This window comes from Macaca thibetana, chromosome X, assembly GCF_024542745.1.
Source record: "Macaca thibetana thibetana isolate TM-01 chromosome X, ASM2454274v1, whole genome shotgun sequence".
Classification (NCBI taxonomy): Eukaryota; Metazoa; Chordata; class Mammalia; order Primates; family Cercopithecidae; genus Macaca; species Macaca thibetana.
Window position 1 is genome coordinate 23,175,950 of NC_065598.1, and position 23,805 is coordinate 23,199,754.

Genomic DNA, 23,805 nt, shown 5'->3' on the forward strand with positions numbered 1-23,805 from the left:
ATTGCGGCACTGTTCACAATAGCAAAGACTTGGAACCAACCCAAATGCCCATCAATGATAAACTGGATGAAGAAAATGTGGCATATACACACCATGGAATACTATGCAACCATAAAAAGGATGAGTTCATGTCCTTGCAAAGGACATGTCCTTGCAAAGGATGAACGTGGAAACCATCATTCTCAGAAAACTAACACAGGAACAGAAAACCAAACACTGTATGTTCTCACTCATAAGTAGGAGTTGAACAATGAGAACACATGGACACAGGGAGGGGAATATCACATGCCAGGGACTGTCGAGAGGTGAGGGGATGGGGAGGGATAGCATTAGGAGACATACCTAATGTAGATGATGGGTTGATGGGCGCAGAAAACCACCATGTCACATATATACCTATGTAACAAACCTGCACGTTCTGCACATGTATCCCAGAATTTAAAGTATAATTTTTAAAATTAAACAAAATCTAGAAGAAAAAAACGGAACGTCAAGACACACTTCAGAGAAAAGTGGCAGAGAAGGCAGCTCTCATTTTTTCCTCCCCACGCCCCCTCAACAAATTAAACACAAGCAGAAACCGTCAAAACCAACTGTTTCAGAACTGGAAAACAGTCAAAGGTTAACAACAATCAAGCAAACATTGAATTAAGAATAAAAGCAACTTCAAAACAGTAGGAAAGCTTTAGGTCATTTTTATTTGCCTTTATTCCAACTCTTCCCTGCCACAACAGGAGCCTTAGCCCACACTCCCAGTGTAAGACTGTGGTCACTGGTGCCTAAGGAACAGAGCAGACCTTATTTGCAGATTATCGTTTATGTCTATTCTAACCTGTCTGTGGCAGGTTATTGATAAAAGGAACTTATCTCTGTTTCACCTAACTCAGACTCACTAAGAAAAAGCAAGAGGCACCACTCAAAAACACTGCAAGCCCAACTAACAACCCATCAACACCTGGGACAAAAGATTAATGTTGCAAAATATAATAAAATGCCTAAGGCCTGGGAGCTAAAGTTGGGAAGAATTTCTTTGGAAAATTGGGAAATTCAATAACACCTATGTATAGCAGGGAATTTATGAAGCAACATAAATGCCAAGGGTAAGATGTATACTTAGAAAACACAGAGAACCCTAAGTTTTCATTTTGGGCTGAATATTGGAATCAATGCAAGCAAGCCTAAATACAGAAGTAGAACTCTGAAACAGAAGTAATGTGGAAAGGCTGAGAGACATGTTTTCCATTTGTGTGTATTGTTCTTGTTTTGTTTTTGCTTGTTTGCTTTTAGCTTCAGGCACTCAAAAAATCTCTGTCAAATTTAGTATAGTACTAGAATTACTAGCAAGAACAATCAGACAAGAAGAAGAAATAAAAAGCATCCAAATCAAATCAAAAGAAGTAACATTTTCTCTGGTTGCAGATGACATTATCTTATATGTAGAAAATACTAAAGAATCTGCAAAAATAATAATACATGAATTCAGCCAAGTAGAAAGATACAAAATCAACAAACAAAACTCAGTTGCATTTCTTTACACCAATAATAATCTCTATAAAAATAAAAATAAACAAACAACAACAACAAAAAAAACACAAGAAAACAATCCCATATACAATACCTACAAAAAAAAAACTATTTAGGAATAAATTTAACCAAGTAAGTTGAAGATCCATACACTAAAAACTATAAAACATTGATGAAAAAAATTGAAGAAGACACAAATAAGTGAAAAGATATCCTACGTTCACAGATTAGAAGAAATAATATTGCTAAAGTGTCCATACTACCCAAGTGATCCAAGTGATCTACAATTTCAATGCAATCATGCAATCCCTACCAATCATCCAATGGCATTTTCCACAAAAATTTAAAACAAAACAAAACAAAAAAAAAACTATTCTAAAATGTGTATGGAACCACAAAAGACTCCTCCTAACCAAAATAATCTTAAGACAAAAAAGCAAATGAAGGCATCACACTTCCTGATTTCAACTTATATTACAAAGCTATAATAATCAAAACACTATGGTATTGACATAAACAGAGACAAAGACCAATGGGACAGAATAGGAACCCCAGAAATAAACTTAAACCTATATGGTCAACTAATTTTCCACAAGGGCACCAAGAGTAAACAATGGGAAAAGGACAGTCTCTTTAATAAATGGTAATGGGAAAAGTGGATATCCACAAGCAAAAAAAAAAAAAAAAAAGACAAGAAGATAAACTGGAACTTTCTTTAATCCCATACATCAACTTGAAATGTATTAAAAGACCTGAACATAAGACCCAAAACTGTAAAACACCAAACAAAAAATTGAGTGGAAAAGCTTCATGATATTAGCCTGGGTAATGATTTTTTAGATATCACGCCAAAAGTTCAGGCAAGAAAAACAAAATGAACCAGTTAAACTATATCAAACTAAAAAGCTTTTCCACAGCAAAGGAGACAATCAACAGAATGAAAAGGTAACCTACAAAATGGGAGAACATATTTGCAAGCCATATATATAAAATATATATAAGAAATTCAGACAACTCAATAGTAAAAAAAAAAAAAATAAATTGGACAACAGACCTAAATAGACCTAAAGTTTTACAAAGAAGATATACAAATGGACAATGGGTATATGAAAAGGTGCTCAACATTACTAATCATGAAAGAAATACAATATCATGAGATATTAACTCACACCTGTTTGGGTGTTAGATGACTATTATCAAAAAGACAAGAGATGTGTTGGTAAGGATGTGAGGAAAAGGGAACTCTTGTACGCTGTTGATGATAATGTAAATTGTTACAGCCATTATGAAAAACAGTATGAAGGTTCCTCAACAAATTTTTTAAAAAGAGCTACTATATGATACAGCAATTCCTCTTCTGGGCATATACCTAAAGGAAATGAAATCAGCACATTGTAGAGCTATCTGCAACTCCATGTTCACGGAAGCATTATTAACAATAGCTAATATATAAAAGCAAACTAAGTACCCATCAATAGATGAATAGATAAATAAATCATGGTATATATACACAATGAATATTATTCAGCCTTAGAAAAGAAAGAGACACTGCCATTTGGGATGACATGGATGAACCTGAAGGACATTATGCTGGGGGAAGTAAGTGAGACATAGAAAGACAAATAATGTGTGATCTCACACTTATTTGACTTTTTAAGAAAGTCAAATAAATAGAAACAAAGAGTAGAATGGTGGATAGCAGAGGTGAGGAGAGAAGGAAATGGGAAGAAGTAGGTCAAAGTAGGTCAAAATTCCACCTAACAACTTTGTAGTTAGGTGGAACAAATAATATACAGGATAAGGACTATGTTAATAATATTGTATAACTGAATATTCATATATAGAGGAATGAAACTAGACCACTCTCTCTCACCATGTACAAAAATCAAATCAAAATGGATTGAAGACTTAAATATAAGACCTCAAACTATTAAGCTACTACAGGAAAACATTGGGGAAACTCTCCAGGAAATAGGACCAGACAAAGATTTCTTGAATAATACCCTACTAGCACAGGCAACCAAATCAAAAATGGACTAATAGGATCACATCAAGTTAAAAAGATTCTGCATAGCAAAAGAAACAATCAACGAAGTACAAAGACAACCCAAAGAATGGGAGAAAATATTTGAAAAGTACTCATCTTACAAGGGATTGATTAATAACCAGAATATATAAGGAACTCAAACAGCTCTGTAGGAAAAAATCTAATGATCTGATTTTAAAATGGGCAAAAGATTTGAATAGACGTGTCTCAAAAGAAGACATACAAATGGCCATCAGTTCTATGAAAAGGTGTTCAACATTATCGGTCATCAGAGAAATGCAAATCAAAACTACAATAAGATATCATCTCACTCCAGTTAAAATGCCTTTTATCCAAAAGTGAGGCAATAATGAAGGCTGGCAAGGATGTGGAGAAAAGGGAAAACTTGTACACTATTGGTAGGAATGTAAATTAGTACAACCACTATGGAGAACAATATGGAGATTCATCAGAAAACTAAAAATAGGACTACTATATGACCCAACAATCCAAAGGAAAAAAAAAATTGGTATATCAAAGAGATATCTGCATGTCCATGTTTATTGCAGCACTATTCACAATAGCTAAGATTTTGAAACATCAACATCTGTGTCCATCAACAGATGACTGGATAAAGAAAATGTGTTACATATGCACAATGGAGTACTATTCTGCTATAAAAAAGAATGAGATCCTGTCATTTGCAGTAACATGGATGGAACTGAGATCATTACGCTAAGTGAAATAAGCCAGGCATGGAAAGACAAGTTTTGCATGTTGTCACTTATTTGTGGGAGCTAAAAATTAAAACAATTGAACTCATGGAGATATAGAGTAGAATGATGGCTACCAGAGGCTGGGAAGAGTAGTGGGGGAGGGGGAGCGGGAAGTGGAGATAATTAATGGGTACAAAAACTATAGAAAGAGTGAATAAGGTCTAGTATTTGCTAGCACAACAGGGTAACTGTAGTCAATAATTTAATTGTACATTTAAAAATAACTAAAAGTGTAATTGGATTGCTTGTAACACAAAGGATAAATGCTTGAGGTGATGGATACCCCATTTACCCGAATGGGATTATTACACATTGTCTGTATCAAAATATCTCATGTATCCCACAAATACATATACCATGTACCCATAAAAATTAAAAATAAAGAGAACAAGACACTGCCTCTGCTCCTAAGCGGCTCACTTGTCACTGAGGAGACATGTTAGATGGTAGCCTGTGGTACAAGTTTCTCTGTCAGACCTTTAAAGTGTCAGACTTTAGTCTCCTTTCCCTGTAAGTTAATTTTTGCTAGCCTAGAATAAGTCAGCCTCAGAGAAAGGCTGTTTGCCTCAGCTGTTTACCTTGCTGTTTACCTCACTAATGTAGATTTTCTGTACAGATGCAAATCTTCTCCACAAAAGACAGCTTTTCAAAAGTATTCCTGTGGTTTGCAGCACCTGTGAATAGACATATGGAAGTATATTTTGGGGTGAAATATTCTGGTTTCCTTCAATAGTAATAAACACCTACATTGACAAGAAGAAAGAGCCCAAATAAACAACCTAACATTATGTCCCAAGAAGCTAGAAAAAGGACAAATAAAACCTGAAAAATCTAATAAAAGCTAGTAAATGAAGGGGAAAGGAGCATTAAAATAATAAATCTAAAAATATATTATCTCAAGTAAAGACATATTGCTAAAGAATGGGTATAATATTCAAGTAAGGCTCGAAGCATGCAAATAATAGCATATACTATCTATACTATATATTACTTACATATAATAAAAATGTTTAAAAACATGCTTAGAAATGAAACACATCAAATACAGCAGAGGAGGTGTGCAATCAGGTTTTTACTCTTTAAAAACTACATTTGTCTGACTACTGAAGTTGGGTGATGAAATATTGAATGCATTGGGTGCACTATTCTCTCCACTTTGGGTTCTGTTTTAAAAATTTTGATGATAAAGTTACTATACAGAACAAACAACTGTTAAAAAAAATCAAAAAAGCTTTAAGACAACTGGAAAACTTTGATTATAGGCTCGGTATTAGGTAACATTAAGAACATTTTACTAATTCTTCTTAACATTAAGAACAGTCTACTAATAGTGAAACTGCCTTTGCAAAAATTATAGCTGAGGAAACTATGACAGTGAAAGGGATCTGACCTAACCAATTCCATCTTGCTTTCAACCTTGAAGCTGTCTTTTCTCATTCCTAGGCATGGGCCAAGCTAACTTTGGGAGAAATTTAGTTTATAGTTTAAATATTAGCCCTTCCCCAAAACTAAACTATTGTAAAACCAATGAAAGGCCACCAAGTTAGGATGAGAGGAGCTTGAATTCTACATAATTACCAGCAATTATTCCAGAGGTCATAAGATTTGCAACTTTCCCAATTACTACTGAAGATAACATCACTATTATAGAATCTAAGATTGGCCTTTTGAGATGTCTTTTCAGGTTTTTGCATTTCTGACAACCAGATAGCTCCACCTGGACCTGCCAACCAGTCCTGAGGCCCCCACCCAGGAACTGACTCAACGTAAGAGGACGGCTTCAACTCCCTATGATTTCATCTCCGAGCCAACCAATCAGCACTCCCAACTCACTGGTCCCCTACGCAGCAAATTATTCTTTAAAACTCTGATCCCCAAACTCTCAGGGAGACTGATTTGAGTTATAAGTCTCCAGTCTCCTGTACAGCCAGCTCTGTGCGAATTGAATACTTTCTCTGTTGCAATCCCCTGTATTAATAAATTGGCTCTGTCTAGACAGCAGGAAAGGAGAATCCTTTGGGTTGTCACAATGGCACAGTGGTTATGTGAATGAAACAAATGACCTCAGTGATTCATACGAAAATATTTACAACTGAACAACATGATGTCTAGGATTTTCTTTAAAAATATTCTAGCAAAATTTTAAGAAGGGGTAGAGGATAGGTGAAAATTAATTGCTAAAACTGAATGAAGGTTACATGAGTATTCATTATAATACATGTTTTACTTTGGTATATTTAACTTTGTATACACAATATTATATTTTACTACTATAGAGGCTAAGGGAAAACTCCCCCTTTGACCTCTGAAATTTCACTGAAAAATTAACTGATAAAAGACAGATTAATAGGAGAAATGGCATACAAATTTATTAGCATGCACAGGGGAGAATCACAGAGTGATTACTGAATATCTCTCATAAGACCCAGATACTTGTATAGCCTTATTTCAGAAGGGAGCAGGGAGATGGGGAATATAGGTAATTCTGTTGAGGGGCAACAAGTGATTGCTAGGGAGAATGAGTGGATCAAGGAACAGAGATTAACCTGTAAGTGTTTCTCTTTGAAAACTGAATGAGCCTGAGAGACAGACATTATTTTGCAAAAGGGTCTGTTCAGTCCTGGTTACATTCTTGATCTTTTCTGCAATAAATAATGAGACAACAGGGAAGGGAAGGAAGAACAGTTGTTTTCCTTGGTAGGTCCTTCTGGTTTTTATGTAGATAGGGGAAAAGTTTCTTCCAGTGCCTGTTGGTCTCTAAGAACCTCTAATTCAAATTACTCATTTTAGCAGGGAGCCATGCTGGGGGATGAAGGTCCCTGCACTCCTTCAGTATATTATATTAAAATGTTATGATTTGAAAATGCTGGAGGTAGGTACACAGATGTTCATTATATTTCTTCTTTTTATATGTTGGAAATACTGTTTAATTTTAAAAAGGGAAAAAACTTATTTAAAAAATTGTATACATTCCCCATATAAACCTTACCAGTTTCTCACAAATATTTCTGTAATACTGCTCTTTAAAACTTAAGAGCCTACATGTCCTGCAAAGTAGACTTTTTAAAAAGACCTTTATCTCAGAAATGTCATATGTTCTAGAAAAACCCCAAGACCTCAGAATTCATTTTTAAACTAAAATTTCAAAGATGCAGGAGGCTCCTAAACTTGTTTTCTCTTTGTATTTCCAAAGATTTGTCATGCCCTTTTAATACAATGCCTTCTTTATCCCCCAAAGAATTCCTGCTGCTTAACATCTCTGTGAAACCCCTATGGTGCTATGAAGTAGGGTAAATAAAATATGCTCCCCTTGGAGGAAAAGTGTTTGTCCATAAGAAGTAATTTACCTCTTGGAGCCAAAACACACCCATTTCACTCCCAGAAGAAGATTGTATGCTTTGTCCTGTCAAAATGTAGGACTGTGTATGGGGAAGGTGGAGAGGGAGATAAAATTTGCCAAGTTAATGAATCAGGAGGCAAGGAATATTAGAAAAAGCACCAGGCCTGGAGCCAGCCCCACCATGTATTAGCTGCATAGTCTTGGACAAGCTGTTTTAGTGTCTCTACATTTCAGAGAAGTTGTGATAGGTTTATATCAGTGGTCTTTAATCCTGGCTGCACCTTAGAATTCCTGGAGATCTTTTTAAAACTTCTAATGCCTGGGCCCTACCCCATTCAAAAATCTCTGGGATAGATCTGAAGCAAGGATCATCCTTAATGCTCTTCAGGTGATTCTAAGCTGCAGCCAGGGTGGTGACCCTCTGGTTTTGTAACTGCCCAGTGGGTTCATTTTGCCCGCTGCCCAAATAGAGCTGATTTATCAAGACAGGGGAATTGCAATAGAGAGAGAATTTAATTCATGCAAAGCTGACTGAATGGGAGACCAGAGTTTTATTATTACTCAAATCAGTCTCCTAATCTCAGATACTAGGGTTTTTCAAGCATAGTTTGACTGGTAGGGGGCAAGGGAGTGGTGAGTTCTGACTGATTGGGCCAGAGATTATATCACAGGAATTCCTCTTGCACTGAGTCAGTTCTTGGATGGGGGTCACAGGACCAGTTGGCAGGCCCAGGTGGAGCCATCAGTGGTCAGAAATGCAAAAACCTGAAAAGATACCTCAAAAGGCCAGTCTTAGGTTCTACAATAGTGATGTTATCTGCAGGAGTAATTGGGGAAGTTGCAAATCTTGTGGCTAATTTGTTATTCTTACAAAGGCAATCTGGTCCCCAGGCAAGAAGGGAGTTTGTTTTGCAAAAGGACTGTTATCATCAAAGTTAAACTATAAACTACATTCCTCTCAAAGTTAGTTGGGCCTGTGCCCAGGAATGAACAAGGGCAGCTTGAAGGTTAGAAGCAAGATGAAATTGGTTAGATCAGACCTATGAACTACCATAACTTTCTCACTGTTATAATTTTCACAAAAGTGGTTTCAGTCTAGATCTTGAAGGTCCCCTCCAGCTTATCATTCTACTTGGATATATCTGTAGGAAACTGTGATAGCTATAGTTTTTGCCTTCCTAACATGCTTCTTCCATAGCTCCTTCCAGTCATAACCACCTTCTGTTGGAAAACATGTTCTATGTAGTTCTGTGGGGTTGATGCCTCCCTCGTCTTACATTGAGCATTATTCCAGTTTTATTATACTAAATACAATATTTACCATAAAGAACAAGCAAGCAATAGTTACAGCTGTAACCAATAAACGCTAAAAATCTTAAGAGTTCACAGGCCGAAGGACCCAATAAAACATCCTAAAATCAGTTTTTTGTTTGATTTTTTTTCTGAAATGGGCAAGAAACATACAAAGATATATTCAGTGATCAAATCCCTAAGAATCTATAAAGCTCTATTTATGACAATTGCCTGCTCCACAAAACCCCTAAACTTTTTTCTGTTGAAGAACATTTACAGAGTGGACATTCAAACCCAGAAAATCTGAATCCAGAACCTCCACTCTGAACTACAAGCCCATATCATCCCAGAATAGAGGGATATGCTATTTATTTATTTGTCTTAGGATTGATAGAGGGCAAATAACTCTTTCAGAATCATTACTGGTGATACAAAAAATTTAGCTATGCTCCTGAATTTAAAATACTGTATTACATTTTAAATTACTGTATTTAAAAACAAAATGTTACCATCTGGATATTCCTTTAACTTATACAAGTAGGGAAAACTCATATTTAAGTTATTTGTCCTCAGGCCACTTTTGTCTTAATGGTCTAATCTATCTGGGCCAGGCGCAGTGGCTCATGCCTGTAATCCCAGCACTTTGGGAGGCCAAGGTTGGGTGGATCACCTGAGGTTGGGAGTTCGAAACCAGCCTGACCAACATGGAGAAACCCCATCTCTACTAAAAATATAAAATTAGCCAGGCATGGTGGCGCATGTCTGTAATCCCAGCTACTCAGGAGACCGAGGGAGGAGAATCACTTGAACCGAGGGCATGGAGGTTGCAGTGAGCCAAGATGGCGCCATTGCACTCCAGCCTGGGCAACAAGAGCCAAACTCTGTCTCCAAAAAAAAAAAAAAAAAAAAGTTCTCATCTATCTGCCATAAATGTACCCTCCAAGTCCAAATAACCTATGACTCAGTTTCTCTCACTCCCTCTGACCAGTTGGGTAAACACTTGAGACCAGGAAAGGAACTATACGAGATGCTGTATTTAGCTTCAGAACTACAAATTTCTTGTGGTTATGTGAAGTGTTAACATTTGTGGAAGCTGAGTGAAGGATATAATGGAATTCTTTGGATTATTTTTGTAACTTTTGCTAAGTCTGAAATTATTTCAAAATGAAAAAATATTTAATTTAACATCATGTGGTCATTCTAATAAAAACACTTTGGTACAACTGTTTAGGGGGAAACAGCAAAAAAAAAAAAAAAAAAAAAAAGAAAAAAATGATTTTTAAAAGGCCAGAGCTATATTTTTAATATAAAATTGAAAGTTATGTGAAAGGCACAGAAAACTGTGTGTAACCAGACTTGTTTTTATTGACTGTTCACATCAGAGAAGACTTGAGGGAACGGTTACTTCAGAATTAATCTGTAATAGATCGCTCTGTAGACGTCTTCTACATTTGTTTCCCCTTCAGTTTCATTGTCATCTAATCCCTTCACTGTGTATACTAAAACTTTAGATAAAGAAAGGAAACATTAGAGAAATACTGGATAGACACCCATGATGAAGTTGAGGCAAAAATGTCCCAAGAGGACCAGCAGAAGGACTGGAAGATAAAGAAGAAAAAAGAAAGTCAGTGTACTTGGTCCCAAAGTTGAGGGGAAAAAAAATGTTGCTGCCCTCTGTTCTCCCTCCTTCCTGGCCCCCAATTAACTCATCATTCCTAAAATGCTCTCATAACATTCTAGCCAAATTCTATGTGGCTAATAGTTTGGTTTCCTGCCAACTGCTAGGAAAATGTAGTCCCTCAGTGAAAACATCAACAAATCTCTTAATCTTGTAAAAAGATTAATCTTGTAAAAAGAGTATATAAAATTTTTCCAGTTTGAGACCTGTCCTCATAAAACACACCTTTTTTAACCTCTTCAGAGAAAGTAAACTCAGCTGGGGGTATAAATAAACAATGGTTTCAACCTTGAAAGAGGGATATGGCATAAATTAAATAAACCTTAAAATTAATTTTAAAATTAAATTAAAAGTATGCTCTTTTCTAAATAAATCAAATCAGTACTTTGTTAATCTGTTTAAATTATTACTTTCCTTAGTGAGGAGAAACTAGACATTTCAAACCTGGTCATGGATCCTGTTCATAATTGTCATATCTCCACAAGCAGGAAGATGCTAATTAAACAAAGTCAAGAAGCACTTTGGAACCCACTCTTTACTTTTCAGCCTTTATCAGTTGAAGATGTCATATTTTGGAAATTTACATTTCCATTATACATAACGTTTAATACTAAGTTCATTTTTGCAGAATGGCCAGTAGATGACAAGCTTTGACATAATTTACAGATCACTGAAAGGACTTTCCCCCTCATTCCCCTCAGTGGTATCTTTTGGTATGATTGCGTCTCCATGATGAGGGAAGAGACTCATCTAAGCCAAGACGGGTGGCAGCATTTAATGTATCCATGGTCCCTGCCCAGAAAAGCCATGAACACGAAAATGTCACTCAGACCAGAAGCCTGAAAAGAGTTGGAAAACCTCTAATGATCTAAGGAATTGACCTAGGAAAATTAAAAGGCTCTTGTCTAGGCCAAAGTAAATACCAAATATACTTTATAGAAAGAGCAATGATCCAGAAATGAGATCTAGGTTCTGGCCTAGGCTCTGCCACCAGTTGGATAAGTTGTATTGAGAAAAATTTGCACTCATTTTTAAAGGGTGTATATATCTGCTTAAGGTCATTTGTGGAGCTTAGGATAACAGTCATGAAGTTAGATAAATTTCAAGGTATATATCCAACATTAACATTCTGTGACAGTATAAGTCTATACAAACCTTTCAAGCACATTACTAAATAATACCAGACTCTTATTAGAGTAGGTTTGGACCTGAGGTTTGAAAGCCTAAACCAAAGAATTTTCACCAGGGTTGGGACTCAGAAAACAGTACCTCAAAATGAATGCCCCAGCAGCAGTCTCAGAAGCAAAAGCTTTTCTCTGACCTTTTCCTGCCCATCTGTCTCTCAGTCTTATTTGCCTCCAGGGCTAGCCATTGAAACTAAAATCTCTCTTCCCAAGGCAAGTTACAGAAATCAGAACCCCTTTTTTCCAAAGCTGGTCATAAACCTAAAAATACTACTCTAATTTTTCCTTTTCCTCTTTATATAAAAACTAGCCATTAACAATTATCTGACCTACCTTAGGAAGGATTGCATACTCAGAGAGATCAAGAAAAAGCGAGACACGCAAACCTCAATGGGTTCCCCCATTCAGTCTTTTATCATTAGCTCATAGTCTTCTCCTCCAATCATATTTCGACTTGGCTGTCCATACCTTGTTGAACTTAAAAATGGGCAATTTTACCTTTACCTTTGGGTCTTCATTCTGAAGGCTGCCACATATACATGTTAAATAAATTTGTATGCCTTTTCTCCTATTAATCTGCCTCATGTCAGTGATTTTTCAGTGAACTTTTAGGAGGGCAATGACTAGCTCCCACAATTTTGGTGCTATGTGCAGGGTCACCAAAGCTGCTCTGCTCTTCTGAAAGCCACCGTAAAAAAAATCCAGAACTTGATCAGCTGGTAATAGGGTAAAAATCTCTTCCCAGTCAGGCTCTCGACCTCTCTCTCTGTGCAATCTGGTTGAACAGATGATATAAATCACTGTTTGTCTCTTGTGATATTTTAATTAATGGGAAAAAATCATTGTGACTAGTCTTGGGGTACCAGTGACTAGTCTCCGGTGTACTTTTTGATACTTTCTGGTTATAAATATTCATATTGTTTAACCCATGTCCTCCCAGAAATAGTCTTTTCCTTTGTCTTTTTCTTTCTGTATTGTTCTGTCCATAAAGAGGGGTACCAGATAAAGTTCCTTCTTCTCTAGTTTTATGTCCTTGAGAATTTGACTTGTGATCATGTGGGAGAACTCTCTTGATCTTACCATATGGGGCCATGATTTTTGGGTGACATCAGGTGACGAGTCTAAAAATGGCTGGGAACACAAGATTTTTTTGTTCCAAATGTGCCAAGCCCTCAGGAGGGTTTGTCATACAATGTCCCATCCATAAAGAACTTTTGTCGTCTCAACCCTTATTGCCTAGTTAATACTAAAAAAGTCCAATCCCAGGAGGGCCTACCGAGTGTCACAGATTAAGGGACCTCTGACTGGCAGCACGCCCCCCACAAATCTGTGGGTTATCAGAGGCAAACACCATCCTTAACTGTCTGTGAATAGAGTCTTTTGCTATCTCAGCCTATTCCTGAGAGTACATTTTCTTGAGAGAGAACTTTAAAATTATTCCTTCTATGCCTTAAAATGACATCCCAAACTTTACATAAGAGACTTTTAAATACAGTTGCTATCAAAATAGATTACACCATTAAAAATTCTAGTTGAATGGCCAAAAGACAAATCCTTTAAATTTGACTAAAATTTTTAATAAAAAAAAAAATTTAGAGATCTCTCATTCTAAACAATTACCTTATATTTATGACAAGATCAGTTTTTTTTTTAAAAGATACATAATAGTGTCATGACTAGGCTTAAAAATTCTCTTAACTAAATTGAAAAACAAAAACAAAAAGCTAACCTAAAACAAAGTTTAAAATCCTTTATGAAAAGTCCCCGAGGGAATAACAACAGAAGCCATGCTGCCTTGTGCTCTAATAGACAAAATTCCACACTTTTACTGCCATTGCCTAGGTTTCATTCCTGGTCAAAAAATCCTACTCATTTAATATTTGTGTGACTTTTAATGTTTTGGGGGTACCCATTTGTTATTAGTCATCTTCCCTTCTACAGATAGCTTTTGATTTCCTGTCTTCCTCTTTCTGAGAAGACATCTAGACTTGTGGCCCCTTATGTATACATGGTCAGCTATAAAACTGAGACTCTAAAAACTATGGCCAAACAAAAATGTGGATTATATATGCTTCATTTATTATTGAGAAAACTTTTCCTTTTCCTTTTTTCTTTTCTTTTCTTTTTTTTTTTTTTTTTTTTTTTTTTGAGACGGTATCTCATTCCATCGCCCAGGCTGGAGTGCAGTGGTGTGATCTCGGCTCTCTGCAACCTCCACCTCCTGGGTTCAAGCGATTCTCCTGCCTCGGCCTCCCAGTAGCTGGGATTACAGGGGCCCACCACCATGCCCAGCTAACTTTTTTGAATTTTTAGTAGAGACCGGGTTTCACCGTGTTGGCCAGGATGGTCTCAAACCCCTGACCTCAAATGATTCACCCACCTCGGCCTCCCAAAGTGCTGGGGTTACAGGCATAATCCCAGGCACCGCACCTGGCCAACTTTTCTTTCTTTAAGCCGTCTTTGAGATGGTTCTAGATCTTATGAGGACTGCTTTGTACCTTTTATAGATGCCTCATGCATCCTTGGTTAAGTCATAAGGTTAACCAAGTCTTAACTTTAAAAGGTACCTTTAGTTTAAACAACAAACAAATAATCTTCATGTTTGTTGATGTATAGACTACTCAAAAAGTTCACTAAAATTTCCGATATAAACTACAAACCAGAAAAATTATCAGATTGCCACTATCTGCTCTCACTTCATCTAAAGATGCTTCCAGCCCAACATCTAAAAATCTTCTCAACTGGCTGCCCTCTGGACTCAAAAACTGACTTTACGGTTTATTCTAACCATTAATCTTTATTTTTATTTTGTTTCCATGGAAATGCCTCTTATCCGATTGTCAAATAATATAGAAGCCTGACTTTGGTGAAAGTCCGTCTATAACATCACTGCCTAAAATGAGATACAAGTATTAATATTAACTGTTTAACTGAACTGGCCTATTATCAGGACTTAGAGACTTACTCAAATGGCTTAAAAGACAACCCACCAACCCAACTTCTGATTGAGAAACTTCTTGAGGAAGTTTCATACTGGGGAATGTTGGGGGTCAGATAACAATACCCAAAACTGAAGGCCTCAGAATCAGTCTCAGAAACAAAAATTTTTTTCTGACCTTTCCCTGCCCTCCTATCTCTCAATCACATTCTCTCCCAGGGCTAGCCATAGAAACTAAAATTGCTCTTCCCCAAGGCAAGTCATAGAAATCAGAACTCCTCCCTAAAGCTAGTTATAAAACCTAAAAAATATATCTCTAAGTTCCCCTCCACCTTTCTAGATAAAAACTGGCTATAAAACATTATCTGACCTATTGGGTCCTGCCCCACACCCAGAAGGAAGGAATGGATGCTCAGAGAGGCCAAGAAAAATCTAGACAGACAGGCCTTGATGGGTTTCCCCACTCAGTGTATTAGCATTATATCATACCCCTTTCCTCCAATCATGTTTCTGTATGACCGTCCATATTTTGTTGAACCTAAACATAAAAATAGATAATTTCCCCTGTATCTTTGGGTCTTCATTCTGAAGGCTCCTGTGTATACACGTTAAATACATTTATATGCCTTTTCTCCTACTAACCAATTGCCTCATGTAACTGATTTTTTAGCAAGCCTTAAGAGGGCCAAGAGTTCCTCTTGACCCCTACACCAGGAACATGAGAACATGAGAGAAAAGGAAAAACATAGTTTTTAACAAGATGCAGGGAATCTGAAAACAGTATCAATAAACATGGGTGACCTCACAGCTCTACCAAGAAACAGCCCTACTTAACATGTTAGAAGTATTCTGCTTCTCCCTTAGAGCAAATAGGTCTTTCATTATAGTTTGTCTTAACTGTGTTGAGGAGTTTTTGTTTGTTTTGAGACAAGGTCTCATTCTGTCACCCAGGCTGAAGTGCAGTGACAAGTTCTCAGCTCACTGCAGCCTTGACCTCCTTACCTCCTGGGCTCAAGCAATCCTCCCACCTCAGCCTTCAGAGTAGCTAGCACTGCAGACGTGCACCAGCACACCTGGTTAATTTTTGTATTTTTTGTAGAGCCAGGGTTTTGGCAGGTTGCCCAGGCTGGCCTCAAATTCCTGGGCTCAAGCGATCCTCCTGCCTCAGCCTCCCAAAGTGCTGGGATTACAGGCATGAGCCACCATGCACGCAGAGGAGTTTTCTTAAGGTTACAGGACCTTGAGCACTTCTGAAATTTAAAAACTATAAAAACAATGAGAAATGACCCACATTGGTTTTATTCTGTATCACCAGCCTAATTCTTCACCATTTTGGGTTATGTAGTCAGTTAGCAACAGCCTATTGACTATGAATTTGGTATAGAGCATTGTACTAGGGAATAAGAACGTACAAAACAACCAAAAAAGACAGACCCTGCCCTCAGAGAGCTCATAATTGCATTGGAAACACAGACATGCAATCAGTAATATGATTTGCAAATACATGTATGATTTTCAAATATATACTAACATATTCACAAATATGCATGTATGCATATATGTGTATGTATTCACAAAATGCTCACTCGAATAACTAAATGACAAAGATAAGATTTTAAGTGTCGGTAAGGATTTATAGCGATTACAATTATCATAAAATAATGGTGGGAATGCAAATTTGTATAATCACTTTGGAAAACTGTCAGTATCTACTAAAACTGAATGAACATATATACACCCTATAGCCCAGGAATTCCTCTTCTAGGTATGTACTCGACAGTAATATACATATATGTTCTTCAAAAGATATTTACAAGAATATTAATAGCATCATTATTCACAATAGTCAAAAGCTGGAAATAACGCAAATGGCCCTCTACAATAAAGTGAAAAAGTTATTGTGGTATATCCATTTAATGAAAAAGTATACAATTATGGAAATGATAAAACTACAAATACAGATAATAACATGAATAATTTCTCAAACAAGGCTGAGTTTGAGTAGAGTTAAGACAGTATTAGGAGAATGTTGACAGAAAGAAATGATAAACAAGACTGTACAGACCATATGATTCCATTTATATCAAGTATAAAACCAGGCAAAACTAATCTATGATATTAGAGGTCAGGTGAGCAATTACCCTCAAGGGAGTAGTGACTGGAAGGGAGCACAAGGGGAGTTTCTTGGGTGCCGGGAATGGTCTGTTTCTTAATCTGGGTACTGGTTACATGGGTATGTCCACTTTGTGAAAATTAATTGAGCTGTACACTTATAATATGTGCCCTCTTCCATATGCATGTTATACTTCAATAAAATTTACATGAAAATATACATCTTTATATACCCCCAAATACAAATACATTCAGGATAAATGAACAGCCCACCATAAATACCAAGGAATCCTATATGTAGGAATAAAAATACTATGTGTAGAAATACGTAGGAATCAGAATCAAATGGGGCATAACTAAGAAGATATCTCAGGGTAAGGTTGTAGTTAGGTTTTGAAGAAAGAGCTTACAAATTGGAGGGAGGAGTGGTGAGGAGTTTAGGGCCGTTAAAAAGATGTTTTCAAATGAGATAAATAACACATATAGAAGCGCTAGTCATGATATGGCTTGAGTTGTGACTTTTTTTTGTAACTTAGAGAAGTATAAACTACAAAACTAATATGGGCTTTTGACTTTCTGTTCTTCTTACTCTGGATTCCTGTTACAGTGCAGTATTGTGTCAGACCACGACCCCCTCCCCAAGAGCTGGTACCAAGTCTTACTCATCTTTATAGTACTACCATCTGAAACAAAAGCTATGAAACCTCAGATAAAAAATGCTTATAGTTTTTGTTAACTAATAATGAATAAGTAACTGGCAAATTAATCAAATAGGTATATGGAAACCGTCTCGTACTGGTTTTGTGTCTTGTGTATTGTTTAAGTTAAAATCATAGAGTTGGGGATGTCAGAAATTTTCTGAAGTCGACCACAGTTCCCAGCTGTGGCTTAGTAAGCAAGGAAAACCAAGGATTTCTCCTTCTGATCCAGCAGTCGGCACAATGCCAGGTGAGTCAGTGACCGGTAGAGCAGGTGGTGACACATTCTAATCATAGCCCGGTTCTAGGCAAGCAGCAGCTGCTAGGAGTTCCTGCTGGCCTCAGTAAGTTTTCCAGGCCCCGCCAGCCAAGAGCAGCCCTAGTTAAAACCTGCCAGCAGTTTTCCCATCTGTCGGCCTCATGCTATGTGTGACACTTCACACATCTCACCCCAAAGTGCACTGGGACTCTTGCTCCCCATCTCTACTAAAAATACAAAAATTAGCTGGGCATGGTGGCGCACATCTGTAATCCCAGCTACTCGGGAGACTGAGACATGAAAATCTCTTGAACTCAGGAGGCGGAGGTTGCAAAGAGCTGATATGGAGCCACTGCATTCCAGCCTGGGCAACAGAGCAAGACCCCGTCTCAAGGGAAAAAAAACAATAGGCAGAAGTGGCTTAGCACACAGTACTACGGCCATCTTCCCCCAAGCTTTGACTACAACAACCAATGTGAGGCTTAGCTCTGCAATGAGACCCAAATCACAGCCACTTCATGCTGATCATCAGTTCTTTGCTACCTCCACAGTAATTCTAGGGTTCATGCCAGCCCTGGGGTAGGGGTCCTTGGGGGAGGGAAAAAGGGTGCAGGCTACAGTGAGTCAGAATTCTAAGGGAAAACACTAAGTGAGGAAGCTGTGAGGGCCTTCTTAATAACTGGCTTCCTGAGCTGCAGCTGGAAGTCAGAGCCCTCTGGTTATGGACATTGGATTTTTCATATCCCAGAGAATGGTTGTTATGGTTTTTTTCTCTCTGAGAGGCCAACGCAAACATTTTCAGGGACTCAGAAGGGTACATTGTGTCCTCCCTAATTCTCAGTGACTCCTGCTAATTTTCCTTGAGATGTAATGGAAAGAACCCTGGACACATTATCAGGCTGGGTTCAAACTCCATTTCAGCTGCACTTCTCCATTCTAGCTGTGCCACTCCCGGCAAATTAGTTAGTTCCTCTGCTGATAAAATAGTGTCATCACAAAGCTCAATGATAAATACTATCTTGGTCTCCACCATATGTCAGGCACTGCTCTAGCTGCTCATTCTGGATTTACCTCGACCCTGTTGGGTAGAAGCTAATATTACTACCCTTTATACTGAAGGAAACCAAAATATTTCACTCTAAAATATATTTCCTTGACATACTTCAATATGGCTATTCAGAATGGCTGGAAATACAAGAATAGCTAAAAAGCTTTCTTTTGTGGGGAATATACGAATCTGTAGAGAAAATCTGCATGGATGCAGCCAGGCTGTCTCTGAGGCCCTCCCTTGTTCAAAAGATGAAGTGAGAGTCTGACACCTTTCAAGGCCTGAAAGAAACATTCACTAGTTCTCTGAGGACTGCTACCAGTGAGGTTTCTTTTACATAACAAAACTCCCTTTGTTAGCTAAGCCTCCTCTTCTCCTCCTCCCATAACCTGTCTTGCCACTGTAACCTGATTTCCACCATAACTTATTTTGGCCATGCTCTGAGATCACATTCTTTCTGTAGCCTCAAGATGATATATAAGCTTCTGTACCCCATTAGAGGGTTGGAGTAATCATTCTGTGTTTTTCCCTCAATGCACACGAATAAATTTCTATGCCTTTTCTCTTAATAATCTGCCTTTTGTCAGCTGATTTTTCAGCAAACCCTCATGAGGCCAAGAGGCAGTTTTCTCCTGGCTCCTATGACATAGATGAAGAAATGAAGCACAGAGAGGGCATGCAACATTCCCAAGGTCACACAGCTATTAGCAGGTGTGAAGTTTGAACTCAGCCAAACTGGCTCCAGTCCTGACCTTTTAACCACCATCTCCCAGAAGGTCAAAGTGCCTGCGAAACATGGAGATGGAACTTAATACTTTACTTACTTTACTTTTTGAAAGGTAATGTGGTGCAATAAAAAGAACTTGGGTTTTAGAGTCAGACTAACTAAATCCTATTTAATTGCTGTGTGATCTTAGGCAAATTACATCATTTCTCTGAGTCTCAGTATCCTAAAAATGAAGTTGCAATCATAATCCATACATTAGAGGGCTGCTGGGATATGTGCATTTACCAGCACCCTGGCACTTGATGGGTACTCAAGTAAACATTAATTTTAATCCTCTTCCTAGGCAGGCATATGTAGAACATTGAAATACTCTTCTATGAGTATCCTAACATGTTAAGCCTTTATTCCTTCTAATAACTTAAAGAAACAAACAGGACAAATAAAAGCCATCCACTTATAGTGATAGAGATAGGAGACAGCCAAGAGTCCCTGGTGAAACCCCACCTTCAAGCCTAAAACAGTCTGAAGGCTGAAAAACCGGACTGCTGGTCCCCGATGAAGCCTGCCCTGTCCCGACTGATTCCTTCTGAATAATGCCCACCTGCTCACTGGGAAGATTGGGTGGAGTCTCAGGAAGTTCGTGCCATTTGCAGGGGGAAGGAGCCTGGCCGCTCCTGTTCCTGGGTGGTGACCTGGGATTCAATCTGTGAGGCGAGAAACCTGCTAGCAGGACTCTCGCTTTGCCGAGAGTTATTTTTCCTTCTTTCTTTTTGCCCAGTAAATTCCATTTTCCTCACCCTTCTATGTGTCTGCGAGCCTAATCTTTCCTGGTCATGTGACAAGAGCCCGGTGTTAGCTGAACTAAGGAGAAAGTTCTGCAACAATAGTATCTCAGGTTCTCTCTGAAACTTTCCCGGGACTTTTTTCTGATGGAAGGAAAATAAGAAACAGGAAAGATGTTTAAGGAAGCGCCCATCCCTGTAATAAATGATACCAAATAAGATAGAATGGGCAGCTGGAGTGATAGTCATCTTGTTAATGTAATCAACTAGTATTCTGCCAAATTCCTCTTTATTTTTTTTTCAGGTCAGACGGGTAATGTGCCAACGTCTAACAAGGTTCAAGGGTGGCACATCTCACACATGCATGTGAACACCCAATCGTCCTGCTCATGAATTATAAAGGGATCTCCAAATTCCTCTTTAGTTAACTAAACCTACTGCAAAGTTGATTTAACCTCTGAGAAACTGAAATGCTGCCCTATGATACAGCATTTTAAAAAATTTTCTCTCAAATCTCAAATGCTTTGAGACAAATCCACTTCTTTCTTTCATCTTAGGGTAATAAAATCATTATTCAAACCCTGCAAAAGCATGAATCTCATTTCCTTGCCCCTACCTCTACTGAGATATTTTACCAATTAATATTTACTATACAGAGTGGGCCTGTTTCAACATTGCACTCCAGAAAGCCTTTTACTAAACTATTTTCTTGAGAGCACAGTATCTTGCCATAAAGACAATAACTCCCAAGATCTTTTTTCATAACCTCTGTTAGAATGTAAATCACAATAGCAAATATGCACTGACACAAGTACCCTGTAGGTTAAGTTGCTTACACCTGACTAGGAATTGCCACAAAACCCTGATCAAATTTGTCAGGTTTGACGTAGGATTCTAAGACTTAAATTAATAGGCAATATTTTCAATATCTCCCTGGAACTCCCAAAGCTATATCTGAGAGAATGATAAAAATCCATGAAATTAATTTCATCCTCAAAATCAAAGCAGCTGCATTAATAATTAACTTAATACATTTCAAAGCCATCTCAATTGTGCCTACAAATCTAGCACAGATTGAGATCAAACCTGGAACACAATTCAGTTTTCTAAACCATGAATTAATGTTGATGAAGAGTGAAACTGCTGACCCAAAAACACCTATTGTATTAACCATCATTCACATGATCAGCAGCAGCATCCTGTCCTTTGCACAAGAAGTAGACACCTACCGACTCACTTTTTAGAAGGCTCTGTCCTTGAAATATTTTGTCTGTTAGAATGTTGAACTTGATCCACACATCTTTACTCAATTTCAGTTCTGATCAACATTTTCAAGGACACTAGCCAGGGTTAAATGAGCCATCTGTGACCAAGAACTAAAACAAAGTTAACTGTTTTACCACGAAGTCAAGCACTTTACCTTGATCCAATAAGCATCTACAGAATTACGGTGAATCACACTGATATGGTTTAAATCTGAGTCCCTACCCCAATCTCATATTGAAATGTAATCCCCAATGCTGAAGGTGGGGCCTGGTGGGAGGTGATTGGATCATGAAGGCAGTTTCTCATGGTTTAATAACACCCCCTTTGGTGCTATCATAGCACTAATGAGTTCTCATGAGATCTGGTTGTTTAAAAGTGTGTGGCACCTTCCCCCTCTCTCTCTTGCTCCTACTCTGGCCATGTAAGATGTGCCTGCTTCCCCTTTGCCTCCTGCCATGATTGTAAGTTTCCTGAGGCCTCCTCAGAAGCAGAAGCTGCTATGCTTCCTGTACAACCTGCAGAATCATGAGCCAAATCATAAACCTCTTTTCTTCACAAATTACCCAGTCTCAGGTATTTCTTTATAGCAATGCAAGAATGGACTAATATAGAAAATTGGTACCAAGGAGTGGGGCATTGATATAAAGATACCTGAAAATGTGGAAGCAGCTTTGGAACTGGGTAATGAGCAGAACTTGGAAGAGTTTGGAGGCGCAGATGAAGACAGGAAGATGAGGGAAAATTTGGAACTTCCTAGAGACTTATTGAATAGCTGTGGTCAAAATGCTAATAATGATATGGACAGAGATGGCCAGGCTAATGAGGTCTCAGATGAAGATGAAGAACTTATTGGGAACTGGAGCAAAGATCACTTTTGTTATTCTTTAGCAAAGAACTTGGAGGCAGTGTGCCCCAGCTCTAGGGATCCATGGAAATTTGAACTGAGAGTGATGATTTAGGGTATCTGGCAGAATAAATTTTTAAGCAGCAAAGTGTTCAGGAAGTAGTCTGGCTGCTTCTAACAGCCTATGCTCATACACATGAGCAAAGAAATGACCTGAAACTGGAACTTATATTTAAAAGGGAAGGAGAGCATAAAAGTTTGGAAAATGTGCAGCCTGGCCATGTGGTAGAAAAGAAAAAGCCCAGGGTCCCACTGTCCCAGGCAGCCTCTAGACACTGTTCCCTACATCCCAGCTGCTCCACCTCCACCCATGGCTCAAAGGGGCCCAGCTACAGCTCAGGGCACTGCTCCAGAGGGTGTAAGCCATAAACCTTGGAGGCTTCCAAGTAGTGTTAAGCCTGCAGGTGCATACAGCGCAAGAGTTGAGGGTTGGCAGCCGCTGCCTAAATTTCAGAGGATGTATGGAAAAGCCTGGATGTCGAGGCAGAGGCCTGCTGCAGGGGCAGAGCCCTCATGGATAACCTCTACTAGGGCAATGCAAAGGGGAAATGTGAGGTTGGAGACCTCACACAGAGTCCCCACTGGGGCACTCCCTAGTGGGGCTGTGAGAAGAGGGCCATTGTCCTCCAGACCCAAGAATGGTATATGAACCAGCAGTTTTGCACCCTGCACCTGGAAAGGCTGCAGGCACTCAACGTCAGCCTGTGAGAGCAGCTGCAGAGGCTGAACCCTGAAAAGCCACAGAAGCAAAGCTGCCCAATACCTTGGGAGCCCACCCCTCACACCAGTGTGCCCTGGATGTGAGACATGGAGTCAAAGAAGATTATTTTGGAGCTTTAAGATTTAATGGGCCGGGCGCGGTGGCTCAAGGGCCGGGCGCGGTGGCTCAAGCCTGTAATCCCAGTACTTTGGGAGGCCGAGACGGGCGGATCACGAGGTCAGGAGATCGAGACCATCCTGGCTAACACGGTGAAACCCCGTCTCTACTAAAAAATACAAAAAACTAGCCGGGCGAGGTGGCTGGCGCCTGTAGTCCCAGCTACTCGGGAGGCTGAGGCAGGAGAATAGCGTAAACCCGGGAGGCGGAGCTTGCAGTGAGCTGAGATCCGGCCACTGCACTCCAGTCTGGGCGACAGAGCGAGACTCCGTCTCAAAAAAAAAAAAAAAAAAAAAAAAAAAAAAAAAAAAAAAAAAAAAAAAAAGATTTAATGACTGCCCTGCTGAGTTTTAGACTTGCATGGGGACTGGAG

At 38.6% G+C, this 23,805-nt stretch overlaps 1 protein-coding gene and 1 non-coding gene across 4 annotated transcripts in view; one reads left to right on the top strand and one right to left on the bottom strand.

Moving 5' to 3' along the window:
- The window catches only part of SAT1 (spermidine/spermine N1-acetyltransferase 1), a 599,966-nt gene that overhangs the window by 307,638 nt on the left and 268,523 nt on the right, over positions 1–23,805 (top strand). The window lies entirely within an intron of this gene.
- LOC126947052 (small nucleolar RNA U13) lies at positions 20,689–20,791 on the bottom strand. Its single transcript, XR_007722900.1, has one exon. It is a non-coding gene; the product is annotated as a small nucleolar RNA U13 (small nucleolar RNA).